The sequence below is a fragment of the Vipera ursinii genome (genome assembly GCF_947247035.1).
Source record: "Vipera ursinii genome assembly, chromosome: 1".
NCBI lineage: Eukaryota > Metazoa > Chordata > Lepidosauria > Squamata > Viperidae > Vipera > Vipera ursinii.
The window spans coordinates 347,858,647-347,883,238 of NC_139512.1; the positions used below are offsets into that span (position 1 = coordinate 347,858,647).

The window sequence follows — 24,592 nt, forward strand, 5'->3', positions numbered from 1 at the left end:
CCAATTAAAATACAATAACAATAAAATAATAAAAAACCCGTTAAAAAGACCCTCCCCATCAGGCCAGACCAGCTAGTTCAAAGAAGTGGGTCTTCAGCCCGCGGCGGAAGGAGCGGAGGTCCGGTGCCATCCGGAGCTCAACCGGCAGTTGGTTCCATAGTGCCGGAGCACCCACAGAGAAGGCCCTCCCCCTGGGGGCCACTAGTCGACATTCCCTGATCGGAGGCACCCTGAAGAGATCCTCTCTGTGGGCACACACAGGGCGGAGGGGAGTTGACGCCAGCAGCAGGTGGTCCTCGAGGTATCCTGGACCCATGCCATGTAAGGACTTGAAGATCATAACCAAAACCTTGAACATAGAATAGAATAGAATAGAATAGAATAGAATAGAATAGAATAGAATAGAATAGAATAGAATAGAATAGAATAGAATAGAATAGAATAGAATAGAATAACAGAGTTGGAAGGGACCTTGGAGGTCTTCTAGTCCAGCCCCCTGCTCAAGCAGGAGAACCTATGGAACCTATAGATCAGTGGTGGTGCAGTCTCTGCCAGCTGCCTGCAGTTCGATTCTGACCTCCTTCCGAGGTTGGTAAAATGAGGACCCAGATCATTGGGGGAAATAATGCTGATTCTATAAGCTGCTTAGCGAGGGCTGTAAAGCACTGTGAAGCGGTATGAAAGTCTAAGTGTGATTGTTATTGCTATCAGTGATGATGAAAACTGCAGACCAATAAAGGCAGTCCTTGACTTACAATCATTCATTTAGCTATAACATCAATTTAAAAAGTGACTTACAACCAGTCTTTGTACTTACAACCTTTTTAGCATCCCCATGATCGTATGCTCACGAGCCGCAGGGGCTAGAATGCAGCATTGCAGGCTAATTGCCCACAGCCAGGAGTTCAATCCTGACCAGCTCAAGGTTGAGTCAGCCTTCTGAGGTCGGTAAAATGAGGATCCAGATTGTTGGGGGCAATAATGCTGATGCTGCAAACCACTCAAGAGACAACTGTAAAGCACTGTGAAGCGGCATATAAATCTAAATGCTATTGTTATGCTCAAAATTCATGTGTTTGACAACCAGCATGTATCTAAAGTCATCTGATCTCCATTGCGACCTTCCTAATCAGCTTCTGACAAGCAAAGTCAATGGGGGAAGCCAGATTCACTTAATAACTGTGTGATTCACTTAACAACTGCAATGATTGGCTTAACAATCATGGCAAAAAAAAGATCTTACAATTGGGCACAATTCAGGTAACAACCACCTTGGTCAGCAATGGTCACAACTGGGGTCGTAAGTCAAGGACTACCTGGATCATTCAGTGCCTCAAATCTGGGAAATCATCAGAGTAGATACTATTGGGCTAAACCGTGTATAAGGAAGATAAACCGTGTATAAGGAAGATAAACCGTGTATAAGGAAGCTCCTTATGTACCTGAGTGAATCAGTGAACTTTGCAGGGCAAAGGTGAATGAAGACAGCTTTGTGAAATGAGTCACTTCCAAATAACAGATAACAGGACAGATAATAGAATAACAGAGTTGGAAGGGACCTTGGATGTTTTCTAGTCCGATTCCCTGCTTAGGCAGGAAAGTCTATAACGTTTCGGACAAATGGTTGTCCAATCTCTTGTTAAAAACCTGCAGAGTTGGAGCATCCACAATTTCTGGTGGTGAGTTATTTTTCTGGTTGGTTGTCTCCTTGATTAGTTTCCATCCATTGCCCTGCTTTTAGATGCTTTGGAGAATAGCTTGACCCCTTCTTCTTTGTAGCAGCCCCACAAATATTGGAGCACTGCTATCCCGTCACCTCTAGTTCCTTCTCTTCATTAAACTAGACATACTAAGGTTGAAAACACACGCACACACACACACACACACCACCGCTTCTTTGTGGAAGCTCCAATATCTCAGGGGCTGCCACAAAAAAGAGGGGGTCAACCATACTATGTCTAGTTTAATGAAAAGAAGGATTAGGGGTGACATGATAGCAGTGTTCCGATATCTCAGGGGCTGCCACAAAGAAGAGGGGGTCAAGCTATTCTCCAAAGTACCTGAAGGCAGGACAAGAAGCAACGGATGGAAACTAACCAAGGAGAGATACTCTCTGGGTCTTGCACCCCTTCTTCTGCAGAAGATATCTCCAGACCCATCACATCCTGGACATAAACTGTTTCAATTCTTCCCCTTGGGACAACATTATAGAGCTCTGCATGCCCAAACAACTAAACCCAGGGACAGGTTTTTTCCCCTCGTGCTATCCCTCTGCTGAACACCTAATTCTCACGGTGCTCTCTAATGTCTATTTGCATTTATCCATGTAGCATGACTGTAGCATTATTATTTATCCTTATTATGCTTACTCCCCCTTTTATTGAGATGATGATGATGATGATGATGATGATGCTTTGCAGGTACAATGAGAGCTTCTGTCCCGGAGATAAAATTCCTTGTGTGTCTAATCACACTTGGCCAAATAAGGTATTCAGATTCAATTCAAATGAGTGATGCACAATGAAAGTATCCTTTCAAAGGAACTACTTACCCAGAAGGCTACGGTGAACACCTTCCATTGACCCTGAGAGTAAAGGCGAGGAGACACACACATCTCTACAATTGCCCGCAAACAGGCACGCATCTATTCAGACCACATCACAGGTGTGCAGAACCCTTATGTCACAATCAACCTTTGAAGCCCAGAAACCAAGGCAATGAATCTGTGGCAGTTGTCAAATAAGAGGAGATTGCCTTTCTTGCAAACTGTTTGTCCATTCAGCCAATGTGACAGTTCGAAACATGTTGCCAAATTAAGTTTTTGTGTTGTTGTTTTTACTGCTGAATCAATCCTGTTCTTAAACAGAATGTTACACTTGCCTTTTAATTGCAAACAAAACAAGGTGGTTTCTGGATAGGGTGATGGATGGATGGATGGATGGATGGATGGATGGATGGAGACAGAGGGATGAAAACAGCAAAACCACACTTTCAAATTGCAAAAGCCCAATATTTACACAATATTTTCTTCCTCTCCCGTCAAGCAAGTGCCAGTTTGGATTGAGAAGTTGGCAGATCAGGATTCATAGGCATACACCACCCTTTATGCAACCAGCAACCGGTGCCCTCTCCCTCTGACTGAATTGCTTTTCCCCAGGAATCTCAGCTTGCACCCAAAACACGAGGTTCACCCCCACATTCTCCAGAAAACCAATTTTGCTCTGTCCTTTCCTATTAAGACAACAGAGATTTTTTCCCCCCTCCTCAAAAAAAAAAAAGATTCATTCCACCACATTTCCCCCATCCGCTAAAAACCCAAGCATGTTGCAAAGAGTTGTTCCTTTAGCCCCCATGCCAGTCCCCCCTTCCTCCCTCTTTGAGGAACGTGCAAAAATCCATGTGCACAAATAACTCCAAATGTACACACACACACACACACACACACACGTCCGTTTTAGACCTCGGGACGACGTTTCCGATCCGAATCGAAAACCCCGATTCTCCTAACACATGTCGTTCGGGGCACGGCTTTCGGTTGAAGACTGCAGTTCACCCAAAGCTCTTTTCCTTACCTGAAATTTTGCTCCCGGGTTCACTGGATTGCAAGGCAGAGAGGGATGCCACCGGCCAACGTCAAGGTGAGGATTATTATTGACGGAACGGAGAGAAGAGAAAGAAGGAAGGAGGGGGAGAGAAGGAGGGACGCCAGACCCAGAGTGTATCCAGCTGCTTCACATTCCCTCATCAAAGAGAGCGGCTGCAAGCGCATTGTTGATGTGTAGAAGAAGTAAAGGGGGATGCGTCTGCTCTCTCGCTCCACCGTCGCGTGGCAAGGCCTTTCGCGGCCACTAGGGGGCCCTTTCCGCTGCGAAACCTCGCCCGTGCATTCGGCCAAAGCCTTGGCATTCCCCTACGAGAAGGACAAAGAGATGCCTCCAGGAGGCCGGAAGCGGCGAACGGGGCTCTAAGGAAAGGGGGGGCAACGGGTCAAGTTGCAGAGGGAGACCCATCTTCGGTCCACGGGTGAAAAGGGGAGGCGATGGGAAGCCGGAAGAAGTGTCTGATATTTATTTTATTTATTTATTTTAATCCCATTTATATCCCGCCCTTCTCCGAAGACTCAGGGCGGCTTACAATCTAAAGCACAAATCAATGTGCTTAGCAATAGCCTTCATTCTAAGTATGTGCCTGCTTATTAGGGCTTTCACACACACCCCAAGCGGCATTATTACAAAGTCAGCTTAATTGCCCCCAACAATCTGGGTCCTCATTTTACCTACCTCGGAAGGATGGAAGGCTGAGTCAACCTTGAGCCTGGTGGGACTTGAACCTGCACTAATTGCAGGCAGCTGGTGTTACTTAAGGAGGCATTAGCCCACTGCTCCACCAAGGCTTCAATTCAATTCGTGTGAGATCTAACTCGTCACTGTTCAGTCGGGCTGGCAGGGGAGGAATTAGCAGAATAAGAGAGTCGGAAGGGACCTTGGGAGATCTTCTAGTCCGAACTTCTGCTCGAACCTTCTGGACAAATAGTTGTCCAGTCTCTTCTTAAAAGCCTCCGGTGATGGAGCACCCACAACTTTTGGAGGCAAGACGTTCCACTGGTTAATTGTACCCAAGAAACTCCTCGGTAGGATAGAATAGAATCACCACAATGTAAAAAAAAAAAAGATGTTGAGAATCTAGAAAGAGTGCAGAGAAGAGCAACAAGGATGATCAGGGGACTGGAGGCTAAAACATATAAGGAACGGCTGCTGGAATTGGGTTTGTCTAGTTTAATGAAGAGAAGGACAAGGGGGGAAAGGATAGCAGTGTTCCAATATCTCAGGGGCTGCCACAAAGAAGAGGGAGTCAAGCTATTCTCCAAAGCACCCAAAGGCAGGATAAGAAGCAATGGAGGGAAACTGACCAAAGAGAGAAGCAACCTAGAACTAAGGAGAAATTTCCTTACAGAACAATTAATCAGTGGAACAACCTGCCTCCAGAAGTTGTGAATGCTCCAACACTGGAAGTCTTTAAGAAGAGACTGGACAGCCATTTGTCTGAAATGGTATAGGCCAGGGGTAGGCAACCTTGGCTCTTTTATGACTCGTGGACTTCAACTTCCAGAATTCCTGAGCCAACCATGCTGAGGAGAAAGGGAGAGGTTTCCATGCTGAGCCATGCTGGCTCAGGAATTCTGGGAGTTGAAGTCCACAAGTCATAAATAAATAAATAAACCCTTTATTGTCAAAGTACAACACGTGTACATTGAGATTAGCTGAGCCTCCCCCCCCCCGTGCTCTCTCCCCCCAACACACAGTGACAACAAACCCTCCATCCCACCACACCATGTGAACCAACAACACCACACACCGGCCTCCCAAGTCAATTCTGCATAAGATTATGTCCCATTTAAAAGCCTAACAGCCCACGGATGAAAGCTATTTTTCAGCCTGTTGGTACAGCTGGCTGTATTCCTATATCTCCTACCGGATGGTAGGAGAGTAAAGAGATACCGTCCAGGGTGTGAGTCATCCCTGAGAATCTTCCTCACTCTTCCAAGGCAGCGAGCCCTGGCGATGTCATCCAGTGGTGTCAGGGAACAGCCCACAATGTCTTGTGCTGTGCTCACTACCCTCTGTAATACTTTCCTATCTGTGGCTGTCAGACCAGCATACCAAACCACAATACCATACGAGAGGGCACTCTCTATAGTAGACCGGTAAAAGAGGGTCATTAGAGCCAAGGTTGCCTATCCCTGGTATAGGGTTTCCTGCCTGAGCAGGGGGTTGGACTAGATGACCTCCAAGGTCCCTTCCAACATCATCATCATCATCATCATCATCATCATCATCATCATTATTATTATAAAACTTTTATTCATAAAACATGAAACTCAGTCAACTGAACACCCAAACTGACTGGCACTAATGGTTGACATGGGTTGCTGCCAGCATCCTAGGTATCAACCAGGTATCTCCTTAAAATGTAAGATGTTCCGAGTTGCGCAGTTTTTTGTAGCTTTGCTGGAGTTATTGCAGGAAGCTGCAATTTCTTGATGTATTTTGTAAAGTTTTGGACTTTGCCCCGATGACAGTGGGTATCACTATATCACTGTTACGCGTTTCATCTAATAATAATAATAATAATAATAATAATAATAATAATAATAACAATAATAATAACAACAATAATAATAATAATAGTTGTTGTTGTTGTTATGAATAGAATAGAATAGAATAGAATAGAATAGAATAGAATAGAATAGAATAGAATAGTTTATTGGCCAAGTGTGGTTGGACACACAAGGAATTTGTTTCCATTACATAAACTCTCAGTGTTCATACAAGTAATAGTGATAAATCATTTCAGGGAAAGGGCGGTATATAAATGTAATAAAATAAATAAATAAAATAAAATAAACATAAAAATACATTCATCATAAATCATAAAATACAACACTTCATCATAACTCACAAGATGCAACATTTAATGGTAATCATAGTCATAGTTGCTTCTCTCCTTGGTTAGTTTCCATCCAGTGCTTCTTCTCCTGCCTTCAGGTGCTTTGGACAATAGGTTGACTCCCTCTTCTTTGTAGTAGTACCTCAGGTGTTGAAGGACTGCTATCATGTCACCCCTGGTGCTTCTTTAATATAAATTGCAGTGGGGTTTACACAACATGCCAGCCTCCTGATGGGGGAACGTTAGGGTTTTTAATGGGTCTTTTATTGTTTTTATTGCTATTGTAATTTTAATTGGGCATTTGTTTAATTTCTTTTTAATTTTTGTATTGTTATTTATATATGCCCTGTTAACCGCCCTGAGTCCCTCGGGAGAAGGGCGGTATACAAATTTAATAAAAGTAAAGTAAAGTAAAGTAAAGCCTGAGATAAAATGGTGTGGGGTAGTTTATACTCTAGCACAGGGGTGGCTCACTCAGGAATTCTGGGAGTTGAAGTCCACAAGTCGTAAAAGAGCCAAGGTTCCCCACCCCTGCTCTAGCATGAATACAGAATAACAGAGTTGGAAGGGACCTAGAAGTTTTTTTAGTCCATCCCCTTGTCCAATCAGGAGACCCTATACTAGTCTGTTGCTAAGCATGATGCTGGTTAAGTGAGCCATGCCTGATTTTATGAGCTTTTTTGCCAAGGTCATTAAGTAAAGCATGATAGTTATTAAGTGAAGCATATAGTTGTTATGCGAATCTGCCATCACCCCCTCCTTTTTCTTTTCTTCTCAGAAGCTATCTGGGAAGGTCTGTGTAGTGTTCCCATGACCTCACAATGCTGCAACTATCATAAATTTATGCCAGTTACCAAAGGCCCATGTTTTGAACACGTGACCAAGGGGATGCTGCAACGGTCATAAGTGTGAGGACTGGTCATGAGTCACTTTTTTCAGCATTGCGATAACTTCAGGAAGTCGCTAAACAAATGGTTCTAAGTCAAGGATGCCTAGTAAGTGTCTTCACTGCAGCCAGATAAAGTTGCAAGGTCTTTGCTTCGAGTTTCATCGTCTCTCGTAGGGGAGTAGGAAAACGTATTGCATTTATCTAGTCAGAATCCACCAAATGTTTTTAACATGCTGTGAAGTTCTAAATTCAGAGTAAAAACTTTGGTTTTTATAAATAAAAAAAATATGGGCACATTGATGAGACAGACCTCCTTTGACATTTGAATTTTGTCAAAGTTCTACAGCGTGGTTGTTCGTCCCCCAAACATGTACGAAATCTCCATACGTGAGTAATTACATACCTAATTCAATGGTAATTAAAATGATTTCTCAGCTGGTCAATTTGGCATGCAACATTGCATCCTGGGTTGGGCCAAATGGGCCAAATGTCATGTAGCGAAAGAAACCTGTTTTTATTTTTATTTTCCCCTTTGCCCTTGAAAACAGAATCAAAAGCGCTTCTTTTCTAGCGTGTCCATGTGGAGTGAGGTAAACATGAAGAAAACCTTTAACTACAACCCTAAAATGAAAGAAGAAAACAACCCAACAGACGTAACAGTTTCTTCCACTTTAACGGGAAGACTATTTATCATCCTGAAAAAGCCAATTAGCTGGGCTGAACCAGCACCAGAAGCCTTCCTGCAGTTCAGTGGATCACCACATGGGGCAGTATCACACCAGCTAGCTTTTTTCCCCCATGGTGTCTACGGTTCCTCTCAAAAAACCAGGACAGTCGAAGCAATATTTTCCTGCACTGCCTCCAGCTATGCTGACTGACTTTCAGTGGTGTATCCTGAGGAGCCTAGCAACACAGTGCTAGGCTGCATTAACAGAGGGATAGAATCAAGATCACGTGAAGTACTAATACCACTTTACAATGTCTTGGGAAGGCCACACCTGGAATACTGCATCCAGTTTTGGTCACCACGATGTAAAAAAGATGTCGAGACTCTAGAAAGGGTACAGAGAAGAGCAACAAAGATGATTGGGGGACTGGAGGCTAAAACATATAGGGAACGGTTGCTGGAATTGGGTATGTGTAGTTTAAGAAAGAGAAGGGTGAGGGGTGACATGATAGCAGTGTTCCAATATCTCAGGGGCTGCCCCAAAGAAGAGGGAGTCAAGCTATTCTCCAAAGCACCTGAAAGCAGGACAAGAAGCAACGGATGGACACTAGTCAAGGAGAGAAGCAACCTAGAACTAAGGAGAAATTTCCTGACAGTTAGAACAACTAACCAGTGGAACAACCTGCCTCCAGAAGCTGTGAATGCTCCAACACTGGAAGTTTTTAAGAAGAGACTGGACAGCCATTTGTCTGAAATGGTATAGGGTTTCCTGCCTGAGCAGGGGGTTGGACTAGATGACCTCCAAGGTCCCTTCCAACTTATTATTATTATTATTATTATTATTATTATTATTATTATTATTATTATTATTATTATTATTATCTCACTCCGATGGGATTAGCCCGTCTCAACCACTCCAAGAGAAGGGGCATGCTGTAGACCCCGTCGGTCAAGGAACTCCGGCTGGTGGGCTCCAGGAAAAGAGCCTTTTCTGCCATGGTACCTCTAAAGGTGAGATCCGCACCCATCATTCGCTCCCATCCTTCTGGCCTTCTGAAAGGTGCTGAAGACCTGGCTCCTTTAGCCAATGAAAAGGAGCAAATGGGGGGTGGGGGGAATCAAGAAGTTGGCTATGAGTGGGGAAGAATAAGGGATATATCAATTTTTCAAAGGAATTATCTAAAATGTGACATTGACTCGGCGGTGATTTGGTTTTCTTCCTGTTTTGTTTTAAACTTTTGCATCAAAAGGTTTTGCATCCAGTTTATTGTGTAGTGGGTTCTCGACCGCACGGCAATACGACGGACAAAGGGTTCAGCATGGCAGCCCTTTATTAGTGGAAGTACTGAACGGAACAATAGGGTTACCTGTGCCCCTTATATACCTGGCCAGGTACGCTCGCGGCCAATCCCTTAATCTGGTTTTCCCGCCGAGCGCCAGTCAGCCAATCCCGTCACAGTACAGCGCCACCTGATGGTGTCAGTGAGCCGCTGCTTGTGTTCATTCATCCCCGTACATAACACAGTTAGGGAAGAAAAATTGTAAATTAAGTCTCTCCTTCCCTGGTCTCTTCTACTGCCCTTCCTTACCCTCTCTTTCTTTCTCTCTTTCTCCTTTTTTCTCTCTCCACCCTATGTCTTTTTTCTTCCCTTTCCCTTACTTTCCTCCTCCCCACTTCCCCTTCTGCCTCTTTCCTCTTCCTCCTTCTCTCTCTTCCTTTCTAATCCCCCTCCCCGCCCCAAGCTCTTGGCCAGCTGCCTAAATCCCACAGTGATTCTTTTCCAGTAAGGTTCCCACCAAGTTCTCTTTAGCAAGATTTGTTGCGATGAACAAAGAATGAAGTTACGAGAATCCCCGCAACTGAACTATTTCCTATATAAATCCAACATATTGCCGTGAATCCTAGGGTGGAGACTTCGTGTCAGCACTGCCCTGCCACTTTGCCAGCCAGGCTTCACTAGATGCCAGTCTGCCATATGCAACAGGTGGGAGGGAGCTGCGGGGTGGGATAAGGGATAGCAGAAGGGGGATTGCAACTACTTGTTGTGCCATCCTATGAGAGCCACTGGCCGTTCCAAGATCACCCCATGGAACGGGGTACCATCCAGCTCGCGCAGCCAGGGACTCTTACCACAACAGTTTGTTTGGCAGCTCTTGGATGGTAAAAGATAACCAAGGGAAAAGGAGGGAAAGGGTAAAGTTAACCAGAAGCTTTGTGTGTGACACTTCAGTTCTGGCTTTGCTATGCTGTAATCACTTGACTTTAGTAAAGTATACTTTTGTTAATCATGAGTTCGAGAGTCTTTCTTTTCTAACTGACCAAGTTGGGATGGCTGACACTTTCTGATGATTTTCTTCCTAATACCCTTCCTGAAAATGGGGAAGTTACAACTGATTATTTACTTCAGTGTTTCTCAATCTCAGTAACTTGAAGATGTATGGACTTCAGTTCCCAGAATTCCTCCATGCTGGCTGGGGAATTCTGGTAGTTGAAGTCCACACACCTTAAATCTGCTGAAGTTGAGAAACACTGTTTACGTAATGGTCTCCAGAGCCTTTATCTATCTGAGGGGCATCTGCTCCAACACTGGAGGTTTTTAAGAAGAGACTGGGCAGCCGTTTGCCTGAAATGGTATAAGGGTTTCCTGCCTGAGCAGGGGGTTGGACTAGATGACCTCCAAGGTCCCTTCCAACTTATTATTATTATTATTATTAACCTCTTTTTTCCCCTTCTCTCTTTTCTCTCTCTCTTTCCTGCCCCTTTGTTTTTCTCCCCCTTTCCCATCTCCTCTTTTCCTCCATCTTTCTTTTCCCCCCCTCTTCTCTTTATCACTTTCTTCCTCTATATCCCCTCTGCCCTTCCTCTCTCCTTTCTGACTTATTACTCCCCCTCCCTTTGAATGTTTCATATTGGGAAATATGAACCTTCAAAATACATCCACCTCAGCGTGTTCCCAATCCCATACTTCTGCGTCTGTCAAAGAAAAAGCAGCCACCTCTACATTGCGGCAAAGTTCTGTATTTATCCGGGGACTTTGGAAACAAGAGTGTGAGGACCTAATTGCTCTTAAAAGCTTCAGAGGTTCACCAAAGCTAGAGAATCACCTCCATTAGCAGAAGTATTGATTTATTCTCCATCAAGTTTTTCTCAGAGTGAAATTGTGGATGTTGGCTATACTGTAGTCTATCCTGGAAACTTAATGGGCAGAGTTCAGCTGGAGTAATTCACTAGGTCACCTTTGACTCCTTGCCCCACTTAGCTGGACAAAGAGTTCTGGGCAACTAGAAACAGGCAACAATATTTTCCGATGCTTTGGGTCAATCCACAAGGAACCCAGTGTTGCCTTCGGTCCTGTTAGCAATTCATCTGGACCAGAAGGCAAGACAAGATACAATGGATGGAAACTAATCAAGGAGAGGAGCAACCTGGAGATAAGGAGAAACTTCCTAACAGTGAGGACAATTAACCAGCAGAACAGCTTGCCTTCAGAAGTTATGGGTGCTTCATCACTGGAGGTTTTTAAGAAAACACTGGACAACTACCTATCTGAAATGGTATAGGGCAGGGGTGTCAAACTCAATTTCATTGAGGGCCGCATCAGCATTGCGGTTGCCCTCAGGGGGCCGGGTGGGTATGGCCAGGGTGGGCGTGGCCTACTGGGTGGGCGTGGCTAGAGTGCGTATGGCCTACTGGGTGGGCGTGGCCAGCTCTACATCGTTCGCATCAAGGGTGCCTATGGGGGCCTGGGCATGAGTGGGACAGATCTGAGGGTCTCTGGCAGAAGGAGGGTCTCTGGGCCAGGGCCAAGGCAGTGGGGGCCATTCCGTCACTGTTTCCAGGATGGCTTCATGGGCCACATGAAACCACTTTGCGGGCTGGATCCGCCCCCCAGGCCTTGTGTTTGACATGTCTGGTATAGGATCTCCTGCTTGAGCAGGGGGTTGGACTAGAACAGGCATGTCAAACGGCTGGCCTGCGGGCTGGATGCATCATACTAAAACCGCGCCCACCCCATTGCCGTCAATGGGGAAAAAGTTGCGATACGTCACACCAAGTCATGTGACATCGCGAGTTTGACATGCCTGGACTAGCAGATGTCCAAGGTCCCTTCCAGCTCTGTTCTGATGGATATTTTGATGCAGCTTGGCAATAGCAGGAAAAACCCAAATTGGAACAAATTTGGGCTGTGTTTGTTTTCCTCTGTTTGTTAAAATAACTAAAGGGTCTCTTCTAAGACTATATATGTCAATGCTGCTAACATCAGATGTTCTTGCTTTGACAACATATGGAGACGCAGCCATTTTCCTTTACTTGGTTTTACTCTTAGAGTTAGAATTAGATGATACTGAAGTTCTTTGAAGAGTTTCATCTGTCGGAACCATGGCAATGTAAATGTGATAAATTAATTAAGCTATTGTTTACTGTTTAAAAAAATCTGGTAAAACCTAACTCACTTATTGCAGCAATGGGCTATTTAAAGAGATCTTCCTGTTAATTGCTACGGGTTGTCCTCAACTTACAGCTATGATGGAGACTGCCCATTACATTTGTAAGTTGTGACAATCATAAAGTGGATCATCACGTGACTGACCTGATTTTGCAACCTTTTTTTGCAGCAGTCGTTATGCAAACACAGCGGTCATAAAGTGAAGATACTACTTGTTTGTTCTTCAAATAACCTTAACATTTTCAGTTTGCTTCCTCGCAGTCCCCCTCCATCTTTTTCTAGTCCTGCAACTAGACCAAGAGGGAAGATTAAAAACCACCTTCTGCGTTGTAGCCTTTCAAATCTTGAAAGACCACAGCCGTGCCTTTAATTAATTCTTATCTTCTCTGAGCCTTGGAATGGAACAACTTGCCATAGCCAACTCACCATGGCCAACTTGTTGCAGCCAACCCACCACACCCAGCTCACCACAGCCAATTTGTCATGCCCAACTTGCTGCGGGACAACTCGCCGCAGCCAACTCATTGCAGCACAACACGCAGCGATAACAATTTAACAATTGTACTTAATTATTTAAAATAAATAAAAAATATGCAAATGTTTGCCATTCACATTTCATTCTGATCCTTCTTTTGCAACCTTTCTTTAATGATTGTATTCCACTGTTTCTTTGGCATTAGTGTAACTCTTGTCCCACAGTGAGTTGACCATGATAAGCTGGCCAGGGTGAGTTGGCCATGGTGATTTGGCCATGGTGAATTGTCATAGAGGCTCTGAACCAAGTATACCAACAGCTGCTTCACCTTTACACGTTGGCCTTGCCTTCCAAGAAGATCCCTTTTCCCTGGATGTCCTCCAGTTTCTCAGTGGAGTTCTTAAAACAGAGCCCTTGAATTGCTCACAGTTTATTCTGTGGCTTCTAATGACTTCTCTAGAAGAGACGGACATTTCAAATTCCCACCACACTCCCTCCAGTTTTGCAAATCCCACTATTTGGAGTGGACCCCATCTTAAAAAAATGGAATTGGATTTGGCTTGGCATTGTTTACCTGCTTGGGATTTTCATGTCTGGTCTACTGGTCATTCGACTCTGGGGAAGAGAATAGAGCCACTGGAATGCAGTCATGGTCTTCTCAATCGGAAAGCAGCCTTGCCTCACGTACCTGAAACCGTGGATTGTTACAAACTATATTAATATTCTGCAGACCCAAGTGGAAAAGGAAGCTTTGATTTCAGGTTCTCCAGCATGAAGGCAGCTGGAACCAGAATTGCCTACTTGTCTTGCCTCATTATTTTTTAAAGATCTCTATCTTGATTCATTTTATTGGATTAACATATGCTAGGACAGTGATGGCGAACTTTTTAGATACTGAGTGCCCAAACCGCAACCCAAAACCCACTTATTTATCACAAAGTGCCAGGGCTGCATCAGCATTGTGGTACCCTCAGTGGGGGTGGGGGCAGGGATGAGGCTCTGAGTGCCACCTCCGGCACGCAAAAAACAGGGATGCAAAAATGGGCCACCGTGCTGCAAGGCGGAAAAACGGCCGCCACCGCATCGCGGGGTGCAGATACAAGGCGCTGCACCACACAAGAATGGGGCAGGGCTAGTGTCATGCAGGGACTAGCCCCGCCCCATTTGCAGCACGTGCATGCTCGTGGCCCCTTGTGCGCATGCACATCATGTAAAATGCTTCCCTCTCCCTTTTCTTACAGTCCACCAATCGACAATGGTTGGTGACCTCTGCTCTACCACCTCTACTTGAACTTGTTAGTCGGCCACTTCGCCTCCTTTCTGCTGGGCAGGGCTCCTGCTCTGGGCAGCGGTGGCAGCCTGATGGACCTGCTGCTGCCAGTGGTGGCGCGCGTGCCAACAGAGAGGGCTCTGAGTGCCTCCTCTGGCACGCGTGCCATAGGTTCGCCACCACTGTGCTAGGAGATTGTGTCGATGAATCAAGTCACTGTTCCATCAGGCCGTTAAACATATAAACCAGGGGTAAAGATCCAAACCATGCTGGCTCAGGAATTCTGGGAGTTGAAGTCCACGAGTCATAAAAGAGCCAAGCTTGCCTATCCCTGATCTACCCCAAAGCATTTAAATAATGTAGCTTGAAGCTTTCCAAAGTGATGTTGTGTTCCATCATGAGTCAACCCTCAGGAAAATGGTGAGTGTCCAAACAGCTCAAGTAATCTTCAACGTATGACCACCATTGGGACCAACATTTCCATTGCTAAGCAAGGCAGCTGTTAAACACGTTGGGCCTGATTTGATGACCTTTCTTTGCAATGGTTACTAAGTGAATCACTGCAGTTATTAAGTGAATCGTGTGGTTGTTAAATGAATCTAGTTTCTCCCATTGACTCTGCTTGATAGGAACCAGCTGGGAAGGTTGCGAATGGGAGATCACATGACCCCAGGACAGTCGCAGGTACATGCCAGTTGCCAATTTTGATCTCACGTGACCATGGGGATGCTGCAACATTTGTAAGTAGGAAAACTGCTCATACGTCACTTTTTTCAGCGCTGTTGTAACTTCAAGTGGTCACTAAAGGATTGGTTGTAAGTTGAGGACTACCTGAACGCAGATCCAGCTAGCCAATGGCTGCTTATTATTTTGCGGGACATTATTTGTGAGTGCTTATTTGGTATGATTAAAAGTGCCTTGCTTCCCATGTTAAATATTTTTAAAATAGAGGTAGTCCTCAATTTATCACCAGTCACTTAGTAACCATTCAATGTTACGACGGATTTCCTTGTGGGTACCTATAAGCTGAGGAGGCTCAGCTCTCAGTGGAGAGCTGACAGCCCGGGTTCGAGACCTTAGCTACACACAATGGGGTGAGCTCCCGTTTCTCACCCTAGCTCCTGCCCACCCAGCAGTTTGAAAGCATGCAAACGCAAGTAGATAAAATTGGTGGGAAGGTAACAGCATTCCATGGGCTTTGATGCATAGCCCTGCTGGTCAAATGACCATGGAAATTGTCTTCAGACAACATTGGAGATGAGCACTGTGCCCTAAAGTCAGATACAGCCAGGGCTTTTTTTCTCATAGAATGCTTAGAACGGAGTTCCGGCACCTTTTTTGGATGGAACCTTGTAGGGTAGGCAAGGCGGGTTGTATGACACGTGTGAGTTCCAGCACCTTTTTCTTTTACAAAAAAAGCACTGGATACAGCTGATAAGGAAACCTTTACCTTTTTACTTATAAACCCAGATTCAAAGTTGCTTGAAGGCAACTTCTGGTTTCCTGTAATTTTTTTAATCAAGCAACACCTCAGAACCTGCATATCACTGAGGGTTGCTCCATTCCCATGGTCATGTGACCACTTCAGGCACTTGGCAACGAGGCCATATTTACGGCCATTGTCAGCGTCACATGATCACGTGACTGGGTTTTCTGACAGTTTTCCCCAAAACACGCTGACAAGCCTACAATAACTACTCCGCTTACTGCCAACTTCCTTTGTTTTTTCCAGCTCGCCACCGCTAAGTGGGGAGGGGAGATGCATTCTTCTAGTTTAGTCATAACAGTAACTTTTTTATGGGAACCAAGGTCAAATTGTAATAACAATAAAGAAAGTTGGAAGGGACCTTGGAGGTCATCTAGTCCAACCCCCTGCTCAGGCAGGAAACCCCATACCATTTCGGACAAATGGCTGTCCAGTCTCTTCTTAAAAACTTCCAGTGTTGGAGCATTCACCACTTCTGGAGGCAGGTTGTTCCACTGGCTAATTGTTCTCACTGTCAGGAAGTTTCTCTTTAGTTCTAGGTTGCTTCTCTCCTTGACTAGTTTCCATCCGTTGCTTCTTGTCCTCCCCTCAGGTGCTTAAGTGTTTGGCTGGCTAGAACTTCCCGTTAAAGAGCCTGCCAAACGTGTTAATTGGAGAATGTGATTTATTACATATTTAGTGGGTGGGAAGTTTAACTTTTACTTTGTAACCTTTTGGGGGGGGGATTTGCAGCCTTGGTTTTACCGATGTTCGTGCTGATATTATGTAGCCATTAAAATTGTTCTTTGAGGAAAGCAATTACCTCAGAGTTCTTATTTCTACAGGTCTCATCTATCGGAACCATGACACACGCATTTTTACTTCCAGTTTTCAGCAAATCTGGCCCATAGCAAACCCTTGGTTCTCTTAACAACCACAGCACTGAGTTTATGGCCTCAGCATTTGCTTAACGGCCGATGCAAAAAAACCCAAAAAGGTTTTAAAATTGGGTTGCTCACGTGAGTGTCCCAATATACAACACTCTCAAGTTATGACGACAATGGGCAGACTCCATTACAGTCACAATTCCAGAACTACCTATATAAAAAAAAATCCCAAGCATGTAATACTTAGAAGTATAACATAGTAAAAGAAATCCAGGGAAGAAAAACAGGAATTGCAGGGAGATAGTTGATTTAGCCGTGTTCAGCACAAAGAATACAGACACACTTAAAAATGGCAAACTAAAATGCCTTTTAAAAAATGCAGACTCTTGCTGCATTGTATAATGGCTACCAGCAAAAATAGATGAAATAAGCTAGAGAGGGGCAATATGTAAATCTTAGTTAATTGATAGATGCCTATCTGATTTCAGCAGGCCTCTGGTTTTGTAATTGTTCAGCAATTGCAACCACTAAAAATAAGGCACATTTATCTGCCTGGTGCTTGGATAAATTGTATTTCTAGAGCTTGGGGTTTTTTTTATTGGTTACATAAAATATCGTTTTAACATCTTTCCAATGGCACGCCTCTCAAGGGAAGCATATGCAATCCATTAAAATCTATCTTCTATCCAATATAAATTCAATATCATATGTGAAATAGTGTTGTAAGAGAGATTGATATGGTATATATACGAACAACCAGTAAGTATGAATCTTATTGTCTACCTGTAAATTGAGCTTCTGAGAAAATAAAATAAAAAAAAATAAAAATAAGCACACTATTTGAAAATCTTATGGATCAAATCTCTGAATTTCAGCATCCCTACCTAAAAAAATAAATTGGCTGTCATTCCTATGCGCCTAAAGCCCCAGAGAAATATGACTGGTTAACATGGCATTACTGAGGTAGATGCAGCTGAAAATATTCAGTTTAGTCATTCCACTGCTGAAGGAATGTATCACCTCACATTCCTCAAACTTAAAAAAAGCCCAAATTTTGACATTTGGTGGCCTCGCTTATTTTTCCAGGAGAGGGGGACATCTGCTCTCAAATTTCTTCTCGAGCTACCTCTGCAAAGTAATAGTATGATTCAGTGGTTGTTTCACACAACATGCTAGACTAGGTTAGAGGAGGCGTGGGTAGTTTTGTGGTTCACAGTTCCTAGGAACCCATTTTGTATACAGGTAGTCCTCAACTTACGACCATAATTGGGAGCTGAACTTCTGCTGTAAGCAAGACAGTTTTTAAAGGAGTCCTATCCGAGTTTATAACCTTTTGGTCATGGTTGTTAAATAAATCACTGCAGTTGTTAAGTGAGTCATGGGGTCGTTAAGCGAATCTGGCTTCCCCCATTGATTTTGCTTGTCGTAAGTCAGCTGGGAAGGCCTCAAATGGTGATCACATGACCCTGGGATACTGCAACTGTCATAAATACATGCTGGTTGCTAAGCACCCAAATTTTGATCATGTGATCATGGGGATGCCATGCCAGTCATCGTGCAAGCACCGGTCATTAGCTCACTTCCTGGTATTCAGGATGCTGCTTATAAACACTATGTGATTAGAGTTCAAAGCATTGTTAGAGACCCCACACACCCACTTTACGGTCTGTTTCTGTTGCTCCCCTCTGGGAGGAGGTTTCAAAGTATTTATAGCAGGACTACTAGATTCTCCCACAGCTTTGTTCCTTATGCCATTCATCTTGTAAACTCACAAGATTCGTTTTTCTTGCCAGGCACACGTATACATAACCCAAACTAGACTGTGTTGTTTCTCTGTATGATATAATATATGTGGGTATATGTATAATTCTGTATGTATGTATGTATGTATGTATGTATGTATGTATGTATGTATGTATTTATATTTATTTCTGATATATTTATATAGTGTATATTGGAGGTGGTGACCCTTTGAGAGTTGTATGCAATGAAATTTCATTTTAATGTATGACAATTGGTGTACATTCAAAATGACAATAAAGTTATTTATTTTATTTTATTCTATTCTATTCTAATTTTTTTCAGTACCATTGCAACAGTCACTAAATGAATGGTTATAAGTCGAGGACTACCTGTGCTATGAAAACTCAACCATTAGTTGAGTCAAACTGTGATTACATTGCACATAGTTTATTTTGTGAACACAGCAATTATGGTACTTTAACCTAGTAATATTAAGCATTTTCCAAAGTTCTGACTCATAAGGATGGGTGAAATCTGTGCAATTTGTTTTTACTGGGATTTTCATTTTTCCAAGCCTTTCCCCCCACCACCCCCAGTCTTATCTCCATAACAATTTGCTCATTTAACCAAAAGAAAAAATGTGGGAAAATTTACACACATTACGAGGAATGTTTTTCTTTTGCAAAACTCATCAGAAAGTTCTAGAAAGTGAAAGTTACGTTCTACCCAATTTATTCTGGATCAGGGTACAAAAACTGGAGGGACACTACAGCAGTTCATATTGAATTAATTTGTCCTCCATTCCCATCAATGACTTTATAACATACAGATAGTCCTCAACGTTCGAGCGCAATTGAGCCCAAAATGTACGTTGCAAAGCGAGAAAGTTGTTAAGTGAGTTTTGCCCCATTTTACAACCTTCCTTGCCACAGTTGTTAAGTGAATCACTGTGGTTATTAAGTTAGTAACCCGGTTGTTAAGTGAATCTGGCTTCCCCATTGACTTTGCTCGTCAGAAGTTCGCAAAAGGTGATCATGTGACCCCGGGACACTGCAACCGTCATAAATATGAGCCCATTGCCAAGAGCCCAAATTATGATCACATGACCATGGGGATGCTGCAACGGCCATACTGTAAATGTGAGAAACGGTCCTAAGACACTTATTTCAATGACGTCGGAATTTTGAACACTCACCAAACGAATTATTGTAAGTCAAGGACTACCAGTACATACTGTATGTATATTAATAACTTCTGAAATTGTTGAGCCAGCTATCTCTGATGTGTACTCTGGAACCTATGACATTTTTGCTTTCAACTCCCCCTATCCCAAAAAAAAAAATCTCCCTTGCAGCTCACAATTCATGGAGCGGCTCTGTGAAAAAAGCTTGTTAAGAGGAAGTCATGGAAGTATATTTTAGCAAATCCTGCAACTGTTCTTCTTCCCAAACCATAGGGCCATTTCCTGAATTTTGCAGAGCTGCCTGGGGCTTTAATCATATATTAAAAGCATCAGCTCTCGTTCATGTTAGGCTGAGTGTACATTTTCTTAGAAATACTAAATGGATCGGACAATTCTAGAAAAGAAAAAGAAAAAAATCAAGTCTTTGCCAGAAGCTTACTTTTTAATTCTCTAACTCAAATGCATCTTTGAAAGCCCGATGACTCAGATAAAATTTCTACTTAAAGGCCTAGCTATGTGCACCGTTTGTAAAGCCAATTTCAGAACAGCTACGTGTTCTATCAGCATGAAGACCACTTCGCTCACAGCAGATAGAAGGAGGGTTTATTCATTCACTGTCGTGGCGTTTTTCTCCCATCCAAGATCTATTATTTTTCTCCACTTTCCTTTCCCAAGGGTTATTTCTGTGAACTGCTGAGCTGTGTGTCCGGCTGGCTCCTTTCTTTACCATTGGGTCTCCTTGATTTTATCTGCTAATGTTTTTATTTCTTTGCTGTGTTTAAATGATGATTTAATGCTTTTCAATGTCATTAGATACTAGATGGCCAGCAAAGAAGGAAGGAAGGAAGGAAGGAAGGAAGGAAGGAAGGAAGGAAGGAAGGAAGGAAGGAAGGAAAGAAAGAGAAAGAAAGAAAGAAAGAAAGAAAGAAAGAAAGAAAGAAAGAAAGAAAGAAAGAAAGAAAGAAAGAAGGAAAGAAAGAAAGGGTTATATTTTTAGTCCTCCAGTTATACAGGAATCAGCAAAGGGTCAATACCTGAAGAGCTATACAGATTACAGGTAGTCCTTGATTTACACTATTCATTTAGCAACTGTTCGAAGTTACAACAGTACTGAAAAAAGTGACACATGATGGGTCCTCGCACTTATGGCCATTGCAGCATCCCCTGTTCTGTTCTGTTCTGTTCTGTTCTGTTCTTTTTTAGTCTACTCTAGTCTAGTCTAGTCTAGTCTAGTCTAGTCTAGTCTAGTCTAGTCTAATCTAATGTAATCTAGTCTAGTTTATTATACTCTATTCTATTCTGTTCTGTTCTAATTCCATTTCTAATTCCATTTCTCTGTCTCTGTCTCTGTCTCTCTCTCTGTCTCTCTGTCTCTCTGTCTCTCTGTCTCTCTGTCTCTCTGTCTCTCTCTCTCTCTCTCTCTCTCTCTCTCTGCCCTGACAAAATGAGACATCACAAATTCCCTCCATTGCTATTGCCCTTCTAATCGCATTCCCAAAGCCACGGCAGATGTGGAAACTTATTAAATAACATTGCAGGCACAAATCATGCCTCGTTACTTCAATTAGGGTGTGTTTCTTCAACTGGGAGGGAGCCAAAATGTCTGTAATTACAAGGGTTCCTGGTGCTTCCTCCGCATCTTCCTTTTGGTAATCAGGAGCGAGGAGCTAATGTGGCCTCATTTACATATGAAATGTTTACCATCAAGAGGCTCCACGTAAAGGAATAATTATGGTGATGGTGTTCCTTGGGGAGAAGGGAAGGGAAGGGCAGGAAAGCAGAGATTGAAAATGAATGAAATTGGACAGATGGCATATGTTTTACACCTCAATCCCAGAGAAGGAGGAGGGGAGGATGAAAAGAGCAGCTGTGAAAGCAGTAGAAAAAGGATCAAAGGTTAGGATCAGAGGAAGGGGGCATCCTGTGTTTTTAAATGGTCCCCTTTAATTACTGGCTCCATCCATCGTGAGACAAAGAACTGGCAGATGTTTCTTCTATGACAGAAGCTGCTGGATGCATGCAGTAGATATTCTTTGCTTGGAATTGTTGGTTGCTGACAAGCAAGAGGGTGGGCAGGGCCACCCACTGGGAGAGGGTTTTTCAAGATGGTGGTTGTGATTGGGCGACCGAAGCCCCGCCCCTATGTAAATGTCACCTGTCTGATATGGAATGCGACGGTTCTTCTGATTGAGCAGGTCTGATTGACCTCCAAGTTCCCTTCCAGCTCTGTTCTGTTCTATTCTATTCTATTCTATTCTATTCTATTCTATTCTATTCTATTCTATTCTATTCTATTCTATTCTATTCTATTCTAAATTAAGCTGATATCATACACAAAGGGATGGAGCCTTGGTCATAAAATCACAACTACCATCTTGAACTTTTTAACTCTCCTAAGAATGCCTCTTTATAGTTGTACTAGAGAATAGAGTAGAGTAGAGTAGAGTAGAGTAGAGTAGAGTAGAGTAGAGTAGAGTAGAATAGAATAGAATAGAATAGAATAGAATAGAATAGAATAGAATAGAATAGAATAGAATAGAATAGAATAGAATAGAATAGAATAGAGCTGGAAGGGACCTTGGAGGTCTTCTAGTCCAGCCCCCCCACACACACATGAGAACCTGTACCATTTCAGACAAGTGACTGTTTAGTTTCTTCTTAAAAATCTCCAGTGATGGAGCGCCCATGATTTCTGAAGGTAAGCTGTTCCACTGGTTAATTGTCCTCACTGTCAGGAAGTTTCTCCTTAATTCCAGGTTGCTTCTCTCTTCGTTCAGTTTCCAACCGTTGTTTCTTGTCCTGCTCTCTGGTGCTAGAGTAACAAAATAACAGAGTTGGGAGGGTCCTTGGATGTCTTCTAGTCCAACCCTCTGCTCAAGCAGGAAACCCTATACCATTTCAGACCAATGACTGTCCAATCTCTTCTTAAACCCTCCAGTTTAAAGGTGGGCCATCAATTGCATATTGAAGACTGTAGGTAGTCCTTGACTTAACCACCATTTGTTTAGCAACCAAAGTTACAATAACCCTGGAGAAGGTGACCGGTCCTCACAGTTACAACCATTGCAGCAGCCCCACAGTCACATGATTAGAACTTGAATTCTTGCCAACCAGCACGTTTTTTTTAAAAAATCCCATTTATATCCCGCCCTTCTCCAAAGACTCAGGGCGGCTTACAATCTAAAGCACAAATCAATGTGCTTAGCAATAGCCTTCATTCTATGTATATGCGTGCTTATTAGGGCTTTCGCCCCCCCCCCCCCAGTGGCATTATTACAAAGTCAGCTTATTGCCCCCAACAATCTGGGTCCTCATTTTACCTACCTCAGAAGGATGGAAGGCTGAGTCAACCTTGAGCCTGGTGGGACTCGAACCTGCACTAATTGCAGGCAGCTGGTGTTACTTAAGGAGGCATTAGCCCACTGCCCCACCAAGGTTGCAGCATCCCAGGTCATGTGATCCTCTTTGCAACCTCCCCAACCAGTTTCTGATAAGCAAAGTCAACGGGGGAATCCAGATTTGCTTAATAACCACGTGATTCGCTTAACAACTGCAGCGATCGCTTAACAACCAGGGGAGAAATGTCATTAAATTGGGAGCAACTCACTTAACAGTCACCTAGCTTAATAACGGAAATTCTGGCCCCAGCTGTGGTTGTAAGTTGAGGACTACAGATATGGAAGAACAGGAAGAGATGAGATATATATCTATTCAACAATACTTAACTGTCTGTCTCATCTCTTCTCGTCCTTCAGTGCATCCCCAAAAAAGGGTATGATTCAATCATTCCTCTGTTTACAAATTGGCTAGCTCTCTCCTAATAATTAATTCAATATCTTGGTCAAAGCTAGAAAATGTGTTGTTTATACGTTTCTTTGTTTAATCCATTTAAAAGATTTCCTGCTCCCCCAGCAACTCTGGGTGGCTAACAAGGATTGATAACACCCAGGGAAGGAAAATGATAAAATAATAAAACTCGATAAGGTGAAAAATAGTGTCCCTGAGTGCAGACGTACGATTCCTATCCCATATGATATATCATAGGCTAATCTGGGTTCCAGTCCTGCAGCCTGGGGAAAGAACCAGTTTCTTTAAGCAACCAAGTTAAACGTGTGTGAACGCAACCAAGCGTGGCGAATTATGGCCAGAGAGGGGACAGAAAGACAATCCCTGAAAAAGGTTTTGGATTTGGATGAGCTGTGCTTGAAAAGCGCGTTCCAGAGAAGAATATCTTTTGTTGTAATTTCCATTTGTGCTCTGAGAAAAGCTTTTTTTTTTTTTTTTTTTTGCAAAATCTGATCATGATGACATTTATGCTCTTCCATCGCTTTGCTCGGGAGAACCATCCTTCATTCAAAGGAAAAGGAGGAAGAAAAGTGGGGGGGAGAAAGAGGGAGGGATTTTGTTTCTTTGTTTGTTTCTTCCTGCAACATCTTTTGCCCCACAATGTGAGGTGAAGCTTTTTGTGTGTCCACATCTGTGCCTTTATGTGCCTGATTTTGGTCCCAGAGGTGCTTTTTTTAAAAAGGCGACTGTACTCCGAAGAACAGGGCTTTTTTTCTCATAGAACGCTCAGAACGGAGTTCCGGCACCTTTTTTGGATGGAACCTTGTAGGGTAGGCAAGGCGGGTTGTATGACATGTGTGAGTTCTGGCACCTTTTTCTTTTAGAAAAAAAGCACTGCCGAAGAAGCATCTTGGCCGAGAAGGGAAACGTCTTCAAGGAAAAAGAAAGAGAGTCTAGTTGCCTTTTGAAAAAACACCTTTGGGGCAACTGTGACCCGGATGGCTGGGAATCTCCATAGACCTTTGTTTGATTTTAGCATGCAAGGTAGCAATGCAACTCTCAACCTCGCCCTGCTCTCCGAATAAGTGAAGATGATGTCCCACAGGAACCCTTGGAATGGATGAGCTGCAAGCCCCCTTTAGGAAAGATGGAGCAGGGAGGATGCCAGCAAAGAAGAAACATCCATCCAAGGAGGGGGGAGGAGGAAATGCAGCCGCCCTGCCTTACACCAGGATATGCAGAGCAAAATACAGAAGGATGGAGTGGTGGGTGGGCAGGATGGTGAGAAGTAAAGGTAAATGTCCAGTTATGTCTGACTCTAGGGAGCGATGC

At 43.4% G+C, this 24,592-nt stretch overlaps 1 long non-coding RNA gene across 1 annotated transcript in view; it reads left to right on the plus strand.

Moving 5' to 3' along the window:
* Positions 1 to 8,250: 8,250 nt before the first annotated feature.
* Positions 8,251 to 24,592, plus strand: part of LOC310632902 — a 92,976-nt gene continuing 76,634 nt past the window's right edge. The window contains exon 1 of the long non-coding RNA XR_014490943.1: positions 8,251 to 8,290. This is a non-coding gene — a long non-coding RNA (uncharacterized lncRNA). The remainder of the gene's footprint in view (positions 8,291 to 24,592) is intronic.